At 38.2% G+C, this 22027-nt stretch overlaps 1 pseudogene; it reads right to left on the minus strand.

Annotated features, from left to right (window-relative positions):
• Positions 1–18258: 18258 nt before the first annotated feature.
• LOC109573145 (RNA-binding protein with serine-rich domain 1-like) lies at positions 18259–19226 on the minus strand (annotated as a pseudogene).
• Between the last annotated feature and the right edge of the window lie 2801 nt (positions 19227–22027).

Here is a 22027-nt window from a genome sequence, read left to right on the forward strand (position 1 = left end):
CATGATGTACTCTGCATATAAGTTAAATGAGCAGGGTGACAATATACAGCCTTGAAGTACTCCTTTTCCTATTTGGAATCAGTCTGTTGTTCCATGTCCAGTTCTAACTGTTGCTTCCTGACCTGCATACAGATTTCTCAAGAGGCAGGTCAGGTGGTTTGGTATTCCCATCTCTTTCAGAATTTTCCACAGTTTGTTGTGATTCACACAGTTTAAGGCTTTGGCATAGTCAATAAAGCAGAGATAAATGATCTTCTGGAACTCTCTTGTATTTTTCGATGATCCAGCAGATGTTGGCAATTTGACCTCTGGTTCCTTTTCCTTTTCTAAAAACAGCTTGAACATCTAGAAGTTCACAGTTCATGTATTGCTGAAGCCTGTCTTGGAAAATGTTGAGCATTACTTTACTAGCGTGTGAGATGAGTGCAATTGTGCAATAGCTTGAACCTTCTTTGACATTGCTTTTCTTTGGAATTGGAATGAAAACTGATCTTTTTCAGTCCTGTGGCCACTGCTGAGTTTTCCAAATTTGCTGGCATATTGAGTGCAGCACTTTCACAGCATCATCTTTCCGGATTTGGAATAGCTTAACTGGAATTCCATCACCTCCACTAGCTTTGTTCGTAGTGATACTTCCTAAGGCCCACTTGACTTCACATTCCAGGATATCTGGCTCTAGGTGAGTGATCATACCATCATGATTTTCTGGGTTATGAACATCTTTTTTGTACAGTTCTGTGATTCTTGCCACCTCTTCTTAATATCTTCTGCTTCTGTTAGGTCCATATCATTTCTGTCATTTATCAAGCTCATCTTTGCATGAAATATTCCCTGATATTTCTAATTTTTTTGAAGAGATCTCTAGTCTTTCCCATTCTGTTGTTTTCCTCTGTTTCTTTTCACTGATCACTGAGGAAGGCTTTCTTATCTCTCCTTGCTAGTCTTTGGAACTCTGCTTTCAAACGGGTATATCTTTCCTTTTCTCCTTTGCTTTTCGCTTCTCTTCTTTTCCAGCTGTTTGTAAGACCTCCTCAGACAGCCATTTTGCTTTTTTGCATCTCTTTTTCTTGGAAATCGTCTTGATCCCTGTCTCCTATACAGTGTCACAAACCTCCGTCCATAGTTCATCAGGCACGCCATCTATCATATCTAGTCCCTTAAATTAAATCTATCAGTGTTTAATGATAAGGGATTTGATTTAGGTCATACCTGAATGGTCTCATGGTTTTCCCCACTTTCTTCAATTTCAGTCTGAATTTGGCAATAGGAAGTCCATGATCTGAGCCGCAGTCAGCTCCCAGTCTTATTTTTGCTGACTGTATAGAGCTTCTCTAAGTTTGACTGAAAATAATATAATCAATCTTATTTTGGTGTTGACCATCTGGTAATGTCCATGTGCATAGTCTTCCCTTATGTTGTTGGAAGAGGGTATTTGTTATGACCAGTCCGTTTTCTTGGCAAAACTCTATTAGCCTTTGCCCTGCTTCATTCTGTACTCCAAGGCCAAATTTGCCTGTTACTCCATGTATCTCTTGACTTCCTACTTTTGTATTCCAGTCCCCTATAATGAAAAGGACATCTTTTTGGGTTGTTAGTTCTGAAATGTCTTGTAGGTCTCCTAACTCCATTGTAGGGTTAATGGCGACCACCTCCAAAAGGGCTTATGCCATACACAAGTCTGCTGCATGCAGAGCCCCTGTCCCTATGGCAGTCCACTGCTGACCCATACCTCCACAGGAGACAGTCAAAGACATTTCTGTCTCAGTCTCTGTGAGTCCCTGGGTCCTGGTGTGCACAAGGTTTATTTGAGCCCTCTGAAGTAGGAATGGGATTTGATTCTAAATGGGATCATACTTATCAGTAATTACCTTAAATGTAAATAGGGTGATGCCCCAAGCAAAAAGCAAAGACTGGCTGAATGGGTACAAAAAGAAGACCTCTATATTTTCTGTCTACAAGGGACCTACCTCAAACCAAGGAACACATACAGACTGAATGTGAAGGGCTGGAAAAAGATAATCCATACAAATAGAGACCAAAAGTTAGCAGGAGTAGCAATATTCATCAGATAAAATAGAGCTTGAAATAAAGACAATGAAAAGAGATAAAGAAGGACACAACTTGATCATCAAAAGATCAATCCAAGAAGATGTAGCAATTATAAATATATATGCAACCAACATAGGAGCACCTCAATACTTCAGGCAAATTCTAAGAAGTAAGAAAGGGGAAATCAACAGTAACACAATAATAGTGGGAGACTTTAATACCCCACTCACAGCTATGGATAGATCAATCAAACAGAAAAGTAGCAAAGAAACACAAGTTTTAAGTGATACAATGGACCAGTTAGACCTAACTGATATCTATAAGGCATTTCACCCCAAAACAATGAATTTCATGTTATTCTCAAGTGCACACAAAACATGCTCCAGGATAGATCACAAACTGGCCCATCAATCTAGCCTTGGGAAAAAAAAAAATGAAGCCATTTTAAGCACCTTTTCTGATCACAATGCAGTAAAATTAGATGTCAATTACAGGAAAAAAAAAAAAAAAAACTATTAGAAATAGAAACATATAGAGGTTAAGCAACGTGCTTCTGAATAACCAACAGATCATGGAAGAAACCAAAAAGGAAATCAAAATATGCATAGAAACAAATGAAAATGAAAACACAACAACCCCAAACCTATGGGATTCAGTAAAAGCAGTACTAAGAGGAAGGTTCATAGCAATACATGCATACCTCAAGAAACAAGAGAAACATCAAATAAATAACTGAAATTTACACTTAAAGCAACTAGAAAAAGAAGAAGTGAAGAACCCCAAAGTTAGTAGAAGGAAATAAATCATGAAAATCAGTGCAGAAATAAATGAAAAAGAAACAAGGGAGACTATACTGGAAAAAAAAAAAAAAGCTGGTTCTTTGATAAGATAAATAAAATAGACATACCATTAGCCACACGCAGCAAGAAATAACAGGAGAGGAGATAAATTAAAAACAATTAAAAGTGACAATGGAGAAATCATAATAGACAACACAGAAATACAAAGGATTATAAGAGACTACTATCTCAGCAATAATATGCCATTAAAATGGACAACTTGGAAGAAATGGACAAATTCGTAGAAAAGTATAACCTTCCAAAACTGAACCAGGAAGAAACAGAAAATCTTAACAGACCCATCACAAGCATGGAAATCAAAATTGTAATCAAAAATCTTCCAACAAACAAAAGTCCAGGACCAGATGGCTTCACAGTTTAATTGTATGAGAAATTTAGAGGAGGGCTAACAGCTATTTTAATGAAATTCTTCCAGAAAATTGAAGAGGAAGATAAACACCCAAACTCATTCTATGAGTCCACCATTACCCTAATATCAAATCAGACAAAGATGCCACACACAAAAAAAAAAAAAAAGAAAAGAAAAGAAAATTACAGGCCAATATCCCTGATGAACATAGGTACAAAAATCCTCAACAAAAATATAGCAAACAGAATCCAACAACATATTAAAAAGATCATACATCATGACTAAGTGGGCTTTATCCCAGGGGTGCAAAGATTCTTCAATATTCGCAAATCAGTCAATGTGATACACCACATTAATAAATAGAAAGATAAAACACATGTTTATCTCAATAGATGCAGAGAAAGCCTTTAACAAAATTCAACATCCATTTATGGTAAAAAAAAAGAAAAAAAAAAGAAAGAAAGAAAGAAAACAACCCAGAAAGCAGACACAGAAGTAACATACCTCAACATAATAAAAGTCATATATGATAAACCCACAGCAAACATTATCCTCAATGGCAAAAAATTGGAAGCATTTCCTCTAAAGTCAGGAACAAGACAAGGGCGCCCACTCTCATCACTACTATTCATCATAGTTTTGGCAGTCTTAACCACAGCAGTCAGAAAAGAGAAACAACTAAAAGGATTCCAGATTTGAAAAGAAGTAAAACTCTCACTGTTTGCAGATGACATGATTCTCTACATAAAAAACCCTAAATACACCACCAGAAAATTACTAGAGCTAATCAATGGATATAGTAAAGTTGCAGGATATAAAATTAATACACAGAAATCCCTTGCAGTCCTGTATGCTAACAATGAGAAAACAGAAAGATAAATTAAGGAAACAATCATATTCACCACTGCAACAAAAATAATAAAACACCTAGGAATAAATTTACCTAAAGAAACAAAAGATCTATTTATAGAAAACTATAAGACACTGATTAAAGACACCAAAGATGATGCAAATAGATCAAGAAATATACTATGTTCATGGATCAAAAGAACCAATATAGTGAAAATGAGTATACTACCAAAAGTGATATATAGATTCAGTGCAATCGCTATCAAGCTACCAATGGTATTTTTCACAGAAGTAGAGCAAATAAGTTTGTAATTTGCATGGAAACACAAAAATCCTCAAATAGATAAACCAATCTTGAGAAAGAAGAATGGAACTAGAGGAATCAACCTGCCTGACTTCAGACAATACAAAAAGATACAGTCATCAAGACAGTATGGTACTGACACAAAGACAGAAATATAGATCAGTGGAACAAAGTAGAAAGTCCAGAGATGAATCCACACACCTATGGGTACCTTATCTTTGACACAGGAGGCAAAAACATACAATGGAGAAAAAACAATCTCTTTAACAAGTGGTGCTGGCAAAACTGGTCAACCACCTGTAAAAGAATGAAACTAGAACACTTTCTAACACCATACACAAAAATAAACTCAAAATGGATTAAAGATTTAAATGTAAGACCAAAAGCTATAAAACTCTTAGAGGAAAACATAGGCAGAACACTGTCTGACATAAATCACAGCAAAATCTTCTATGACCCACCTCCCAGAGTAATGGAAATAAAAGCAAAAATAAGCAAATGGGACCTAATTAAACTTAAAAGCTTTTGCACAATGAAGGAAACTACAAGCAAGGTGAAAAGACAGCTTTCAGAATGGGAGAAAATAATAGCAAATTAAACATCTGACAAATAATTAATCTCCAAAATATGCAAGCAGTTCATGCAGCTCATACCAGAAAAATAAATGACCCAATAAAAAAATGGGCCAAAGAACTAAATAGATATTTCTCCAAGGAAGACATAGAGATGGCTAACAAACACATGAAAAGATGTCAACATCACTCATTATCAGATAAATGCAAATCAAAGACACAATGAGGTACCATTTCATGCCAGTCAGAATGGCTGCTATCCAAAAGTCTACAAACAATAAATGCTGGAGAGGGTGTGAAGAAAAGGGAACACTCTTACACTGTTGGTAGGAGTCCAAACAGCCACTATGGAGAACAGTGTGGAGATTCCTTAAAAAACTGGAAATAGAACTGCCATATGACCCAGCAATCTCACTGCTGGGCATACACACTGAGAAAATCAGAACTGAAAGAGACACATGTGTCCCAATGTTCACTGCAGCACTGTTTACAATCGGTAGGACATGGAAGCAACCTAGATGCCCGTAAGAAAGTTGTGGTACATATACACAATGGAATGCTACTCTGCTATTAAAAAGAATGCATTTAAATCAGTTGTAATGAGGTGGATAAAACTGGGACGTATTATACAGAGTGAAATAAGTCAGAAGGAAAAACATTAGCACAATACATTAACATGTATATATGGAATTTAGAAAAATGGTAATGATGACCCTATATGCAAGATGACAGAAGAGACACAGATGTAAAAACAGAGTTGTGGACTCTGTGGGAAAAGGCAAGGGTGGGGCAGTTTGAGAAAATAGCATTGAAACATGTATATTACCATATGAAAAATAGATAACCAGTCCAAGTTCAATGGATGAAATAGGGCACTCAAAGCCGGTGCACTAGGACAACCCAGATGAATAGGATGGGGAGGGAGGTGACAGGGGTTTACAGGAAGGGGAGACACATGTACACCCATGACTGATTCATGTCAGTGAATGGCAAAATGACCACAATATTGTAAAGTAGTTCATTTTCAATTAAAACACACACACACACACACACACACACACACACAAGAAAATGTACTGTAGCTGGGAGTCAAATTAGGCCCTAACCTCGAAGTATCTATTCAAATGTGTCTTCCCTTGTACATTGCTCCCTGCATACTGTAAGATAATTCTGCTTAGATTATATGTTCAAGACCACTTGAGCTCCCAATCTGAAATAAATATTGAGATATATTTTAAGGCAGATTAAGTTTCTCTGTTGAAATTCTATATCTTATGTTTGGAGTTATTAGATGAGTAACACCACAAATACAATGATTGGACATAACATATGTAATATGTTGGTTATAAATCATGACATAAAGGACCAATATATCTAGTAAATTAAGAAAAATAGAGAAGGGGATTTACACCTTTATCAACTGGTTTCAGACTCATATTTAAGCATCTGTGATTTTTTTTATGGTTTTCTGTCTCAGCATTAAATTCCATTCTTCCTGTGTTTTTAACCACCTAACATATTATTTGAAGTGAGCATGGCTTAAAATTCAGAAAAATCAAACATTTAGAATCCTATATAGGTTTCTTGCCTGGTGGGGAAACGTGTTTTCCAGTCAGCGAGCGCCATCGTCGCTCGGGCAACAGCGTCCTAGCGACACCGCGTGGGCTGGGCCTCTGTGGCCAGGGGGCCCTGGAGTCCACGCGCAAAAAAAAAAAAAAAAAAAGAATCCTATATAGAATGAAGGAAAATAATGACAGCCAACAAGTACATATGTTCATGTGTGTATTTTGAATCCAAATAAAGATTCAGTAAGCTGAACAACAGCAACAACAAAATCTAGTCCTGCATCAGCCTACTTTCAATTAAAAAATCCATTTCATTAATTAAATTTAGTCTAACTCTAGCCCATACATGAACTCCTTTTTCAGGGCTCAGTTTCCACAAACTTCCACAAATTTCTATATACATATTAGTTTGCCCCTATTCTTCCACCACAAAACAACCAACTTTAGGATAAATCTACCACTGTTTTTCTTTATCAAAAATACACGTTCATTCCTCGTGCCTTCATTATATCAAAATACTTCTATATAATGAAATACTTCTATTGTTTTAATAGCTTTAATTACATGTATTATAATTTTAACCCCTAAAAATCTTAATCTGTAGCAAACACCATGAAGTAAGCAATTGTAAACTCTGTTATGCCACCACATCCAATTGGACTTATGAACATATTATATAACTTCTATTTGAAATTACCTAGATGTTCTGATGCTAGTGGTAAAGAACCTGCTTGTCAATGAAGTTAGATGTAACAGACTCAGGTTCACACCCTGGGATGGGACAATCCCATGGAGGAGGGCATGGCAATCCTCTCCAGCAATCTTGCCTGGAGAATCCCATGGACAGAGAAGCCTGGTGGGTTACATACAGTCCATAGGGTTGCAAAGAGTCAGACACGACTTAGCACAAACAGATGTTCAATGAATTCTCATCATTTAGATTCACATAGCAAAATCTATTACCAAAAATCCAAGAAAGTGTTTTAAATAGACATATCAAAAACACAATTAATCTTAAAAGAGTTCACCTGAAAGCTCATATGTCATTTACCTTTATTTCATAGCTTTTGAAAATCAGACCATGTTAACTTTTGTGTGGTTTTGTTTGTTTTGTTTTTTGTTGACAAATGCTGTTAACTAACAGTCAAATATCAGCAAAATTGGAAAACTCAGCAATGGCCACAGGATTGGAAAAGGTCAGTTTTCATCCCAATCCCAAAGAAAGGCAATGCCAAAGAATGCTCAAACTACTGCACAATTGCACTCATCTCACACATAGTAAAGTAATGCTCAAAATTCTCCAAGCCAGGCTTCAACAGTACATAAACCATGAACTTTCACATGTTCAAGCTGCATTTAGAAAAGGCATACAAACCAGAGATTAAATTGCCAACATCCACTGGATTATCAAAAAAGCAAGCAAGTTCCAGAAAAAGACATCTACTTCTGCTTTATTGACTACACAAAACCCTTGACTGTGTGGATCACAACAAACTGTGGAAAATTCTTCAAGAGTTGGGGATACCAGACCACCTGACCTGCCTCTTGATAAATCTGTATGCAGGCCAGAAAGCAACAGTTAGAACTGGACATGGAACAACAGACTGGTTCTAAATAAGGAAAAGATTACATCAAGGCTGTATACTATCACCCTGCTTCTTTAACTTATATGCTGAGTACATAATGAGGAATGCTGGGCTGGATGAAGCACAAACTGGAATCAAGATTGCTGGGAGAAATATCAATAACCAATAACCTCAGATATGTAGATGACACCACACGTATGGCAGAAAGTGAAGAACTAAAGAACCTGTTGATGAAAGTGAAAGAGGAGAGTGAAAAAATTGGCTTAAAACCCAACATTCAGAAAACTAAGGTCATGGCATCTGGTTCCATCACTTCATGGCAAATAGACGGGGAAATAGTGGTAACAGTAACAGAATTTATTTTGGGGGGCTCCAAAATCACTGCAGATGATGCCTGCAGCCCTGAAATTAAAAAAACACTTGCTCCTTGCAACAAAATCTATGAACAACCTAGACAGCATTTTAAAAAGCAGAGACATTACTTTGCCAACAAATGTCCATCTAGTCAAAGCTAGTTTCTCCAGTAGTCATATATGGATGTTAGAGTTGGACTGTAAAGAAAGTTCAGCACCAAAGAATTGATGCTTTAGAACTGTGGTGTTGGAGAAAACTCTTGAGAGTCTCTTGGACTGCAAGAAAATCCAACCAGTCCATCCTAAAGGAAATCAGTTCCTGAATATTCATTGGAAAGACTGATGTTAAAGCTGAAACTCCAATACTTTGGCCACCTGATATGAAGAACGGACTCTTTTGAAAAGGTCCTGATGCTGGGAAAGATTGAAGGCAGAAGGAGAAGGGGATGACAGGGAATGAGATGGTTGGATGGCATCATTGACTCAACGGATGTGATTTTCAGTAAACTTCGGGAGTTGGTGATGGACAGGAAGGCCTGGTGTGCTGCAGTCCATGAGGTCACAAAGAGTCAGACATGACATAGCAAATGAACAACAAAAAAACCTAGGTACAATAAAAGATATGTCTTTGTTAAATTAACTATAAAGTTTAAGCTATGCTTAATATCAGATATTTACTTAATGTTAAGAATTTCCTAGGTCACAGGAACATGAAATTTCTTCTGGCCAATATATATATATCAGTTCAGTTCTGTCGCTCAGTCATGTCCGACTCTGTGACCCCATGAATCGCAGCATGCCAGGCCTCCCTGTCCATCACCAACTCTCAGAGTTCACTCAGACTCACGTCCATTGAGTCAGTGATGCCATCTAGCCATCTCATCCTCTGTTGTCCACTTCTCCTCCTGCCCCCAATCCCTCCCAGCATCAGAGTCTCATATACATATATAAGTTTATATTTTTAAGTTTAAAACTCCTCTGTTTTTCAGTCTCATGGACTTTCCAAGATCAGACAAGTTCCTGAGAGTCCACATAGAACACTGAAATTTTAAAGGCATGTGTTGGGAAATGCAAGTTCTTCATAGAAAACATGATTCCTCTAACTGCATATGTTAAAACCAGCAATATAGTCATTTTCAGTGATTTAAAAACAACAATAGCAAAGAACAGTAATAAACACTTATATTCATTATTCACTTATATTCACATGCCTCACTTTCAGAGAAACGTGAATCAGCATTCAAGTTACTAAGAGTGTTTGTATGTGTGTGTTAGTCTTCAATCAGCCTCCTTGCTACTGCATGGACTTTAGCCAGGGGATCCTTTATCCATGGGATTCTCCAGACAAGAACACTAGAGGGCATGTGTTTCCATGCCCTCCTCAGGGGATCTTCCTGGCTCAGGGATTGAACTTGCATCTCTTAGGTTTCCTGCACTGGCAGATGGGTTCTTTACCACTAGCACCACCTGGAAAGCCCATTAATGCATGTCATAACTAGGAAGAGAAAACAGGATTTGGACTAGGTACCAAGACATTCACACACACACACACCAAAATTCTCATTTTGATATAATAGCAGAGCTATTGATCTCAGAGAGTCAAGAGGTCAAACAGTATTAAAATAAAAATAAAATTTTCTTTCATTTATGGGAGTTGAAGATCTCCCAGTTTTGCAAAATATACCTTATGAGGATTAGAAGATGGAACAAAGCTCTGATAACCTATTATTCAGGTTTGGTATTGTTAAATATCAAGCAAGCAAACAAACCAATGCAGTGCAAAGTTGTCTCTCAAGATCACAGTTTCTTATCCTCACGAAGGGAGATTCCCAACTAGTTCCCCATCAGTCAGGGACAAAACCAAAAATCAAGCTTGAATCCAAAGTGAACCCCAATCAGTGCCCCATCAGAGCTGACACTGATGACTAAGCTTTTGTTCAAAATGGAAAATCCTAACCAATATTCCTTTATAGCCAAAGCCAATGCAATAGGGAAGGATACCTTTGTGTTGTTGCATGTAAACTGTGTTACTTACCAAAGAAGTCTTAACCATCCAATTCTAGTGCCTTGTTCCTGAAAGTTTGGTGCTGTGAGCCGTGCGTTACGCCAGGATTCGTGACCTCCAGAGGAGAGGACTTCAATCCGGGGTCAGAGACAAGCCTTGACTACTTAGAGCTTTTTGTGTAGCAAAGTTTTATCAAAATATAATAGAGATAGGGAAAAACAGGAAGAGTGACCCCTTGCTAGTTTATAGCAAGGTGTTTTATGTCTGTTTTAAAGCTATTAATCAGATAAGAGAGACACCTTAAGGCTGAGGGAGTTTCACCAGGCCCTTCTCCCACACTATGTACTTTTGAGATAGAATGATATGAGGTGTGTCATCCCCCAGTCATAAAACAACTGACAAGTGAAGTCGCTCAGTCGTGTTTGACTCTTAACAACCCCATGGACTGCAGCCTACCAGGCTCCTCAGTCCATGAGATTTTCCAGACAAGAGTACTGGAGTGGGGTGCCTTCTCTGAAACCACTGACAGGAATACTGATTTGTTGAACAATTATCATCCCAAGGTCTGAGAAAAGAAAAAAAAAGTTAGCCTTAGGTGGAACCATTTTGAAGAAAGGCAAATTCCAAAGCAAATACATAGTTCATTAACATAAGAAAGATGCATTGATTAGCTTAAGGCAGAACAAGGTGTCCTCAACACAGAATTAAAGGAAACCTCTTCTAATTTTGTGTAGAAAAAGAAAAAAAATACATCTGCCACTTTCAGTTTACTTCCTCCTGCTGCTTGGGGACCTCTGGTCTTCTGCCTGTTACCCTCTCATTCCCTTTACCAATAAAATCAAAAGCATCATGGGCCAACAATGTTTCATCAACAGCAAGCACCTACAGCTGCTCTTGAAACAAATGTGCTCATGGAGCTCCTTGAGAGGGGCCAATGTGCTATGGGAATGATGCCTATTTGGGACTGGGCTCTATCTACATTGGCCACCAAAATTGTTACTGAACAAAAACCTGGGTCTGTTCACCCATGCATAGTAAAGGCAATCCAGTGACCTTGGGTTCTGATGAAGAAAGTGCAGCATCTATTGGAAGTCACCATACAAAGTGTCCAGGACAATTAATGCTCAAGACCCTGAACTCCCCAATGAGTTTCAGCAAAAACCAAGGTGAGGGAGGAAGTGTCCCAGAGTATGTGATCAGCTCATGCACAGTTCTTTGATTGGTTGATGGTGAGGTAACAGGGTAATGTCAAAAGGGTTAACATTTTCAATTCTTAGGCACCAGCAGGTCTGGGGGCTATGCACTCATGGTCATCAGGTAGCTAATGTCTTCCATTTTGCAGCAGTTTTGACACCTGTTAAGCAATTCAAGAAATCTTCATCAGATATTATTACCTTCAGAGAGGAGCTAAAGCAGAAGATATAGGAGAAAGATGTGTCCTAAGAAGGCCCCATATGGTACTCCATGGTTACAATTTGTCTCACACAATATATGCTCTTCTTTAATGGGTCTCTGCCATTTCATCTTAGTAACTATTGATGACATTGCCATCTCTTTATAGGAGATGGCATTAGTTGTCAGTGTGGCACAGTAATTTGCTGATTATTGAATAGCTATATACTCTATATTCTTCAGCCCCCTTGTAGTTAGTTTTGGCCATAGGACTTCTTTGGCTAATAAATATGAAGGAAATATACACAGCCTGAATTAAAAAAAAAAAAAAAAAAAAACCTTCAAGTAGGATAACATCACTAGAGAGCTAATCCTCTAACTTACATCAGAATTTGTACAAGTAAGGAATAATACTTTATTGTGTTAAGGAAGAGAGATTACAAGACTAAGGTTATTACAATTCAGTCTAACCTACACTCATTAACATTGACTTATATTCAGAGTACATCATGAGAAACACTGGGCTGGAGGAAGCACAAGCTGGAATCAAGACTGCCAGAAGAAATATCAATAACCTCAGATATGCAGATGACACCACCCTTATGGCAAAAAATGAAGAAGAACTAATGAGCCTCTTGATGAAAGTGAAAGAGGAGAGTGAAAAACTTGGCTTAATACTCAATGATCAGAAAACTAAGATCATGGCATCTGGTCCCATCACTTTATGGCAGATAGATGGGGAAACAGTGGAAACAGTGGCTGACTTTATTTTTTGGGGCTCCAAAATCACTGCAGATAGTGACTGCAGCCATGAAATTAAAAGATGCTTACTCCTTGGAAGGAAAGTTATGACCAACCTAGATAGCATATTGAAAAGCAGAGACATTACTTTGCCAACAAAGGTCTGTCTAGTCAAAGCTATGTTTTTTCCAGTGGTCATGTATGGATGTGAAAGTTGGACTATAAAGAAAGCTAAGCGCTGAAGAATTGATGCTTTTGAACTGTGGTGTTGGAGAAGACTCTTGAGAGTCCCTTGGATTGTAAGGTGATCCAATCAGTCCATCCTAAAGGAGATTGGTCCTGGGTGTTCATTGGAAGGACTGATGTTGAAGATAAAAGTCCAATACTTTGGCCACCTGATGAGAAGAGCTGACTCATTGGAAGGACCCTGAGGCTGCCAAAGATTGAGGGCAAGAGGAGAAGGGGACAAAAGAGGATGAGATGGCTGGATGGCATCATCGACTCAATGAATATGGGTTTGGGAAAAGTCCGGGAGGTGGTGATGCACAGGGAGGCTGGAGTGCTGTGGTTCATGGGGTCGCAAAGAGTCGGACATGACTGAGTGACTGAACTGAACTGTATATTTATTTTATTTGGTTTATCACAATGAGCTTCATGGTCCTAGTGAGTTTGTGATAAAGATGAGTTTTTTCCCAATATTTATTGACCATTTGACTTTGACCTCATTAGTATGTGACATAAACTTTATACAAGGTGTTAGAAGTGACTAAGATTTGTAATCATTTAGGATCATATTAGGCCTTTTCCAAGCCCATGTAGATTGTAGCTTTGGTTTCAAAACTTTCTCCTTTTTGTTTATCTGGGTTGCTCCTTGTCTTTGATGAGTACTGGCTTCTGTGACTTTAGTTACAAAGTTTAAGATAAATTCTTATACCATTAAAAAAAAAGAACAATAGAGCAAAGGATGCAATTTTACCAAGGGCACAAGCTGTATATTCTAGAAATTAGGTATCCTTCTGATTAGAGTAATAGTTCTAGTAATGAGGCCATTTTTACCTCTATGATACAAAACCTAGTACAGTGACTTAGAAACAATTGGTGCCTAAAACATATTTACTAAAATGAATGTATAAATATATTCATATTTTCTTTTAAATTATTTGTCTCCTGAGGGTAAAGACTGTTACATATTTGTGCTCTGTATGATGCTTTGATCATATTAAAAGTTTGGCAAACATTTAATTTGAATTTAGTAAGTGAGGCTGACAGTGATCAAATTGGGGAGATGTAGTTCTTGAGCCAGGCCTCCCAAGAAGTGCAGGTGCAGTTGGAATTACTCTGGTCATATTTTTCTTATGGAACAAGATGTATTTTCTCACTTATCTACATATGTCTATTGCCCTGTTGACATGAACATCACAATTAGCAATTCAATGTGTCTTCTTTGTTGTTATTGTTGAGTCATAGTCATGTCCCACACTTTGAAACCCCATGGACTGAAGCACACCATGCTTCCCTGTCCTTCACCACCGCCCAGAGTTTGATCAATCTCATATCCATTGAGCCAGGGATGCCATGCTCATCCTCTCTTGACCCTTCTTCTCCTGCCTACAATCTTTCCGAGCATCAGGGTATTTTCCAGTGAGTCACATCTCATCAAGTGGCCAACTTATTGGAGTTTCAGCTTCAGCCCCAGTCCTTCCAATGAATATTCAGGGTTGATTTCCTTTAGGATTGACTGATTTGATTTCCTTGCTGCCCAAGGGACTCTCAAGGACTCTCACCACAGTTCAAAGACATCAGTTCTTCCGTGCTCAGACTTTTATATTGTCCAGCTCTCACATCCATACATGACTACTGGAAAAACCATAGCTTTGACTTTACAGACCTTTGTAGGCAAAGTAATGTCTTTGCTTTTTAATATGTTGTCTAGGTATGTCATTTTTTTCCCCCAAGGGGCAAGCTTCTTTTAACTTCATGGATGCAGTCTCTGTACACAGTAATTTTGGAGCCCAAGAAAATAAAGTCTGCCACTGTTTCCATTGTTTCTCCATTTATTTGACATGAAGAGATGGGACTGGAAGTCATGATTGTAGTTTTCTGAATTTTGAGTTTTAAGCCATCTCTTTCACTCTTCTTTTTCAACTTCATCAAGAGGGTCTTTAATTCCTCCTCACTTTCTGCCATAAGGCTGGTGTTATCTATTTATCTGAGGTTGTTGATATTTCTCTCCACAGTCTTGATTCCAGCTTGTACTTCATCCAGCCCAAAATGTTGTATGATGTGTTCTGCATAGTAGTTAAATAAGCAGGATGACAATATACAGCCTTGACATACTCCTTTTCCTATTTGGAACCAGTCTGTTGTTTCATGTCCAGTTCTAACTGTTGCTTCTTGACCTGCATACAGTTTTTTCAGGAGGCAAATGAGGTGGTCTGGTATTCCCATCTCTTTCAGAAATTTCCATACTTTGTTGTGATCTACACAGTCAAAGCTTTTGACATAGTCAAGAAACAGAAGTAGATGTTTCTCTGTAATTCTCTAGCTTTTCTATGATCCAACAGATGTTGACAATTTGATCTCCGATTCCTCTGCCTTTTCTAAATCAACGTGTACATCTGGAAATTCTCGTTTCACATACTGTTGAAGCCTAGCTTGAAGGATTTTGAGCATTACTTTGGTAGCATGTGAAATGAGCACAGTTTTGTGGTAGTTGGAACATTCTTCTGCATTTCCCTTCTTTGGGATTGGGATAAAAACTGAACTTTTCCAGTCCTGTGACCACTGCTGAGTTTTCAAAATTTGTTGGCATGTTGAGTGCAGCACTTTCACAACATCATCTTTTAGGATTTGAAATAGTGTAGCTGGAATTCTATCACCTCCACTAGCTTTGTTCCTAGTGATGCTTCCTATGCCCCACTTTACTTCACACCCCAGGATATCTGGCTCTAAGTGAATGATAACACTAGTGTAGTTATTGAGTCAAGACCTTTTTTGTATAGTTCTTCTGTGTATTCTTGCCACTTATACTTAATATCTTCTGCTTCTTTTTTTAAATAGCATTTCTGTCCTTTCTTGTGCCTATCTTTGCATGAAATGTTCCCTTGGTATCTCTAATTTTCTTAAAGAGATTTCTAGTCTTTCCAAGCCTATTGTTTTCCTCTATTTCTTTGTATTGATCACTTAGGAAGGCTTTCTTATCTCTCCTTGCTATCCTATGGAGCTCTGCTTTCAGATGAGTACACTTTTCCTTTTCTCCTTTGCTTTTCACTTCTCTTCTTTTCACAGCTATTTCTAAGGCCTCCTCAGACAACCATTTTGTCTTTTTGTTTTTCTTTCTCTTGGGGATGGTTTTGATCACCACCTTCTGTACAATGTTATAAACATAGATTGTCAGGCACACTGTCTATCTGATCTAACCCCTGGAATCTATTTTTCACTTCCACTGTTTAATCATAAGGGATTTGATTTGCCTGAATGGCCTAATGGTTTTCTGTACATTCTTCAGCTTAAGTCTGAATGTCTCCTTTTTCTAACTCAATTAATTATAGTATTTAGTAATGTGTTTGTTTTATTCTAACTTTGGGATGTTCTTCTTGCTTGATGAATAGTAATACCATTTTTTTTTTTTTAGTTTTTATATGATTTCTACTTATGCAGTGCCATGCAAAACTTGTAATATTTTATCATTAATCTTGAAATATTGGATTCTGATAATTCTTTTTTAAAATAGAAATTTAAAAATATTTCTTGGTAGCATTTCTAATTATTTTCAGAGTTTAAACATCATATTGGTGATTCTTCAAATTAATTCATGTTTAATAAATTCTTTCTAGTCACCTGACACTGTGTTAAGTTCCAGAAATGTGAAAAAAGGAAAAAGATTGTACAAAACGTTTCTCTAAAGGAACTCATGATCCAGTCAGGAAGATATGCATAAACTCAAAATGTCAACATCCTGGTGAATTAGATTAGTAATCTCATTAGATTACTTCGGAGAAGAGAGGAGGGTTTAAACCTAATACCACTCATAGGCAAGCTAAGGCAAATGGAAGTGAAGAAGGAGGGAATAAGGTTAGAAAAATCTAAAAAGTGAATTATTTCCTAAAGATGTTATCACATAGTATAAGAGCTTGTATATAATTCCAGGCATACAGAACAGCATAGGAGGCATACACGACTTTATCCTTTGATATACATTCATTCTTATAAAATAACGTTTCAGGATATACAGGAGAAATAAGGAAATTAGATTAGAGGGTTGCAGGATCATACCACAAAATACCAAATTAGAGTTGCACTTTTGGCTGACAGGAAATAAGTTATGAAGGGTTTTTAAAAGAGTTGCACAAGCAGTTAGGATAATTTGTAGTATAAAGTTTCATAATTAAGAAACAATAATACATTTGATTATTGTTTCTACTATCTTTATGTTTTATTAAATATAAGTTAATTTTAACTCAAACATTACAGAATGTACAGTAGTTGATTAAAACTCACAAATCCTTTTGGTCTGTGTCTCCTTTCTCTAGGTCTGTATCTCCACTCCTTCCCTGTAAATAGATTCATCAGTACTGTGTTTTTTTTTTTTTTTTTTCCCTAGATTCCATATATATGCTTTAATATATTTACTTTTCTCTTTCTGGACTTACTCTGTATAACAGACTCTAGGTTCATCTACCTCATGAAAACTGGCTCAAATTCATGCCTTTTATGTCTAAGTAATATTCCATTGAATACATGTACCACAACTTATTTATCCATTCATCTGTGGATGGATATCTAGGTGGCTTCCATGTCCTGTCTATTGTAAATTGTGCTGCAATGAACATTGGGATATATGTGTAATTTTTTTTTTCCTAGTCCTATGTTTATTCAATACAATTATTTTACTCTACACAACAAAGTACAAACCCAGCCTCATCTAAAATGCTACAAAGTTACAAAACTCAAAACAGAACACTTATAGTATTGAGTGCATAGTAAAAGCCAAAAAGGCAACGTACATGTTGCCAAGGTAACCTGGAAGACTACCGTGAATATCAACACAACAGGATGGGGGCAGAATGGGAGAGTTGGGGGTGGGGGTGTTGTTCAGTGATTACCAGGCAGAACTGACTTTCATCTCACCAATTTCAGAGAGATGGGGAGATGTGTGAAAGTGTACCAGTGCACACACATGTACATCTGAAAAGAACCAATTGGGGCAGCAAATTGGGGGGGGGGGGTGCGGTGTGTTTGACCTTAGAGGTCAGAAAAGGACTCAGGCAGGGGAACAGGGCCAGACTAACAGCATTTGCAGTTGCATAAAAGCATACCTTTCCTGTGGGACTCCATACCATATGGGCCACAAGTCATGTGTAGAATGGGAAAATGTGCTTCCAGGCAGAGCCTATACCAACACCTGGGGTCCCCTGCTTAACCCTGCTGGCTTTGCAACTAAGCTGAATCTTAGGATCTAGAAATGTGGAAGCTCTTTAGCTAGAAAATTGGAGGGCATCTTTGCAAGCACGACCCCAAACCCAAATCACTCCTACTGTGGGAACTCTGCTAACCGGAGACACAGTCTCAATCACTGCCTCCACCTTCAAAGCCTACACCCGAGGGAGGGATTTCTTTCCTATTATCTCCTTTTAGCTAGAAAAGTGACAAGAGTGAGCTGGATGGGATCTAATCCACAAGGGCTGATCTTCAGCGGCCCTGCTTATCCAGAGGATTTGGAGCTGGAAAGCTCGGTTGGTGGTGATGGCAAAGGAAGAGGGAGTGTGCCTCACAGAGGACCTGCAGCAAGGGGAACGCGACCTTCTCCACATCCGTGGGAGTGACCTTCAGTGCATGGGAGATGGTATGCTCTCGGGAGGGCTGAATCACCTGGGGGTGGCCAAGGCCAGAGGGCCAGCACAGTGGCAGCAGTGATCTCCTGGCCATCTATTTGTGCTCTGTCCATGTGTTTCAGAGCCTTCTCAGCCTCATCTGGATTCTCAAATTCCACATGTGTGTAATCTTTAGAGAGATGAGGGTGCATCCTTTCCACAGGAATGTCAATCATTTTAATTTTCCCATAGGTGGAGAATATCTCCATGATGTGGTCCTGGACACATTCCTGGTGAGCCTCCTAATGTGTACTTTGGTGGGTTTTGGGAAAGACTCTGCTTTTTCCTTTCCTTTTCATCTCTTTTGAATGATTTGGACTTGGAGCTGCAATGCCACCTGTTCTCATGTCTGTGCAGTAATGTACATGGAGAGGCAGAGAAGCTGCTGAAGCTGGAGCTGCAGAATGTGCTGGAACTCCCTAAGTGGCTCCAAGCTGAAGACAAACTGGAGCCAGTGCTGGGCTGGAGACCGAACTGAAAGTAGAGTTGCACTGAGACCTGGTGCTACTGCTCCCACTGGAACCACTGCACCTCTCCCGAGTCTTACTCCTGCCACAGTCTTTCTTCCTCTACCCCTTGGTGTACACTCTATCTTTAGAGTGATCCTTGGACATCTCATCAGAGCGTTCTTCGCATTTGATCAGAGAAAGTGCTCGAGCACTGGACTTCTCAAAATTGTTTTCTTTAACTCTTACCAAGCTCTTCTCTTTCACTTCTGATAAATCCATTCTCCCTTTTGAGGTGTTTAAAGCAGCAATGGTGACCTCACTTATCTGAACTCTCATTTCTAACTTGAGTCTGAAAAATGATCCCTAATTGATTGCAATTTATACTAAAGTGCAGCATCTTCCGACCACCAGGACCTTCTCCTGCTCCCCTCAGCCTCCACATGTGTCTTTTTGATGATTTTCTCAGGATATACACCCAGTAGTGAGACTGTGGGATCCTATGGCAGATTTATTCCTAGTTTTCTGAGGAATCTTTATACTGTTCTCCATAATGGCTGTATCAATTTACATTCCCAACAAAAGTTCAGAAGGATTCTCTTTTGTCCACATACTTCCAGCATTTATTGTTCACAGATTTTTTTTTTGATAATGGCTCTTCTGGCTGCTGTGAGGTCGTATCTCATTGTACTTTTGATTTGTATATCTTTAATAATAAGAACTGTTGAGCATCTTTACGTGTGTTTATCAGCCATCTGTATATCTTCTTTGGTGAAATGTCTGTTTTGGTCTTCTGCTAATTTTTTTGATTGTTTTTTTTTTTTTTTTTTTTTCCCCCCTAATATTGAGCTGCCTGAACCACTTTATATTTTGGAGATTAATCCATTGTCAATTGGTTCGTTTGCACTTATTTACCCATTCTGAGGATTGCATTTTCATCTTGTTTATAGTTTTCTTTCCTGGGTGAAAGCTTTTAGATGTGATTAGATCCCATTTATAAATTTCTTTAGTTTTTCTTTCTGTTACTCTAGGAGGTGGATCAAAGAGGATTTTTTTTGTAATTTATGTAAAAGAGTGTTCTGCCTAAGTTTTCCTCTAAGAGTTTTATAGTTTCTGGCCTTACATTTACATCTTTAATCCATTTTGAGTCTATGTTTTGTGTATGGTGTTAGAAAGTATTCTAATTTTGTTCTTTTACATGTAACTGTCCAGTTTTCCCAGCATTATTTGTTGAAGAGGTTGTCTTTTATCCACTGTATATTCTTCCTTCGTTTGTCAAAGATAAGATGCCCATAGGTACATGAGTTTATGTCTGGACTTTCTATCTTGTATCATTGGTCTGTATTGTTGTTTTGATGCCAGAACAATACTGCCTTGATTACTGTAGTTTTGTGATAGAGTCCGAAGTCAGGAAGATTGATTCCTCCACCTCTGTTTTTCTTTCTTAAGAGTCCTTTGACTATTCAGTCTTTTTTGTTTCCATACAAACTGTAATTTTTTTTTTTCTAGTTTTATGAAAAATGCCATTGGTAATTTGAAAGGGATTGCACTGAATCTCTAGATTTCTTTGGGTAGTATACTCATTTTCACAAAACTGATTTTTCTAATCTAGTAACATGGAAAATCTCTCCATCTGTTTATGTCATCTTTGATTTTTCTCATCAGTGTCTTGTAGTTTCCTGAGTACAGATCTTTTACTTCCTTAGGTAGGTTTATTCCTAGGTATTTTATTATTTTTGTTGCAATGGTGAGATTGTTTCCTTAATTTCTCTTTCTGATCTTTTGTTGTTAGTGTTGCTGCTGCTGAGTCACTTCAGTCGTGTCCGACTCTGTGTGACCCCACAGACAGCAGCCCACCAGGCCCCCCTGTCCCTGAGATTCTCCAGGCAAGAATACTGGAATGGGTTGCCATTTCCTTCTCCAATGCATGAAAGTGAAAAGTAAAGTGAAGTTGCTCAGTCATGTCCGACTCTTAGCGACCCCATGGACCGCAGCCCACCAGGCTCCTCTGTCCATGAGATTTTCCAGGTAAGAGTACTGGAGTGGGGTGCCATTGCCTTCTCCATGTTGTTAGTGTATAGGGATGTAAAAGATTGCTGTGTTTTATTTTTTTATCCTGCTACTTCACTAAATTCATTGATTAATGTGCTTAGTCATTCAGTCATGTCTGACTTTTTGTGACCTATGCACGGTAGCCCACCAGCTCCTCTGTTCATGGGGATTCTCCATGCAAGAATACTAGAGTAGTTTGCCATGCCCTCCTCCAAGGGATCTTCCCAACCCAGGGATCAAACCCAAGTCTTTCACATTGCAGGCAGATTCTTTGTCATCTGAGCTACAAGGAAAGCCCATGAATGCTGGACTGGGTAGCCTATCCATTCTTCAAGGGATCTTCCTGACCCAGGAATCAAACCGGGGCCTCCTACATTTTAGGCAAATTCTTTACCAGCTGAGCTCCCAGAAAGCCCTAAATTCATTGATTAGCTCTAGTAATTTTCTGGTGATATCTTTAAGGTTTTCTATGTATATGATCATGTCATTGGCAGACAGTGAGACTTATTTCTTTTCCGATCTAGATTCCGTTTATTTCTTTTCCTTCTCTGGTGGCTGTGCCTAGGACTTCCAAAAGTATATACTGAATAATAGTCATGAGAGTGGGCACCTTTGTCTTGCTCCTAATTTTACAGAGAAATATTTTCAGTTTTTCACCATTGAGAATTTTTTGCTGTGGGTCTATTGTATATGGTCATTATTATGCTGAAGTGAGTTCCTTCTATATGCATTTTCTGGAGAGTGTCTTTCATAAATGTGTGTTGAATTTTGTTGAAAGCTCTCTCTGCATCTATTGAGATGATCATATGGTTTTTCTTTTTCAATTTGTTAATATGGGGTATAACATTGGTTAATTTGCATATACTGAGGAATCCTTGCATCCCTGGGATAAACCCAACTCAATCATGATGTATGATCCTTTTAATGTATTGCTGGGTTCTGTTTGCTAGAATTTGCTGAGGATTTTTGAATCTATGTTCATCACTGATATTGGCCTATAATTTTCTTTTTTTGCATGACATCTTTGTCAG

Source organism: Bos indicus, chromosome 19, assembly GCF_029378745.1.
Source record: "Bos indicus isolate NIAB-ARS_2022 breed Sahiwal x Tharparkar chromosome 19, NIAB-ARS_B.indTharparkar_mat_pri_1.0, whole genome shotgun sequence".
Lineage (NCBI taxonomy): Eukaryota > Metazoa > Chordata > Mammalia > Artiodactyla > Bovidae > Bos > Bos indicus.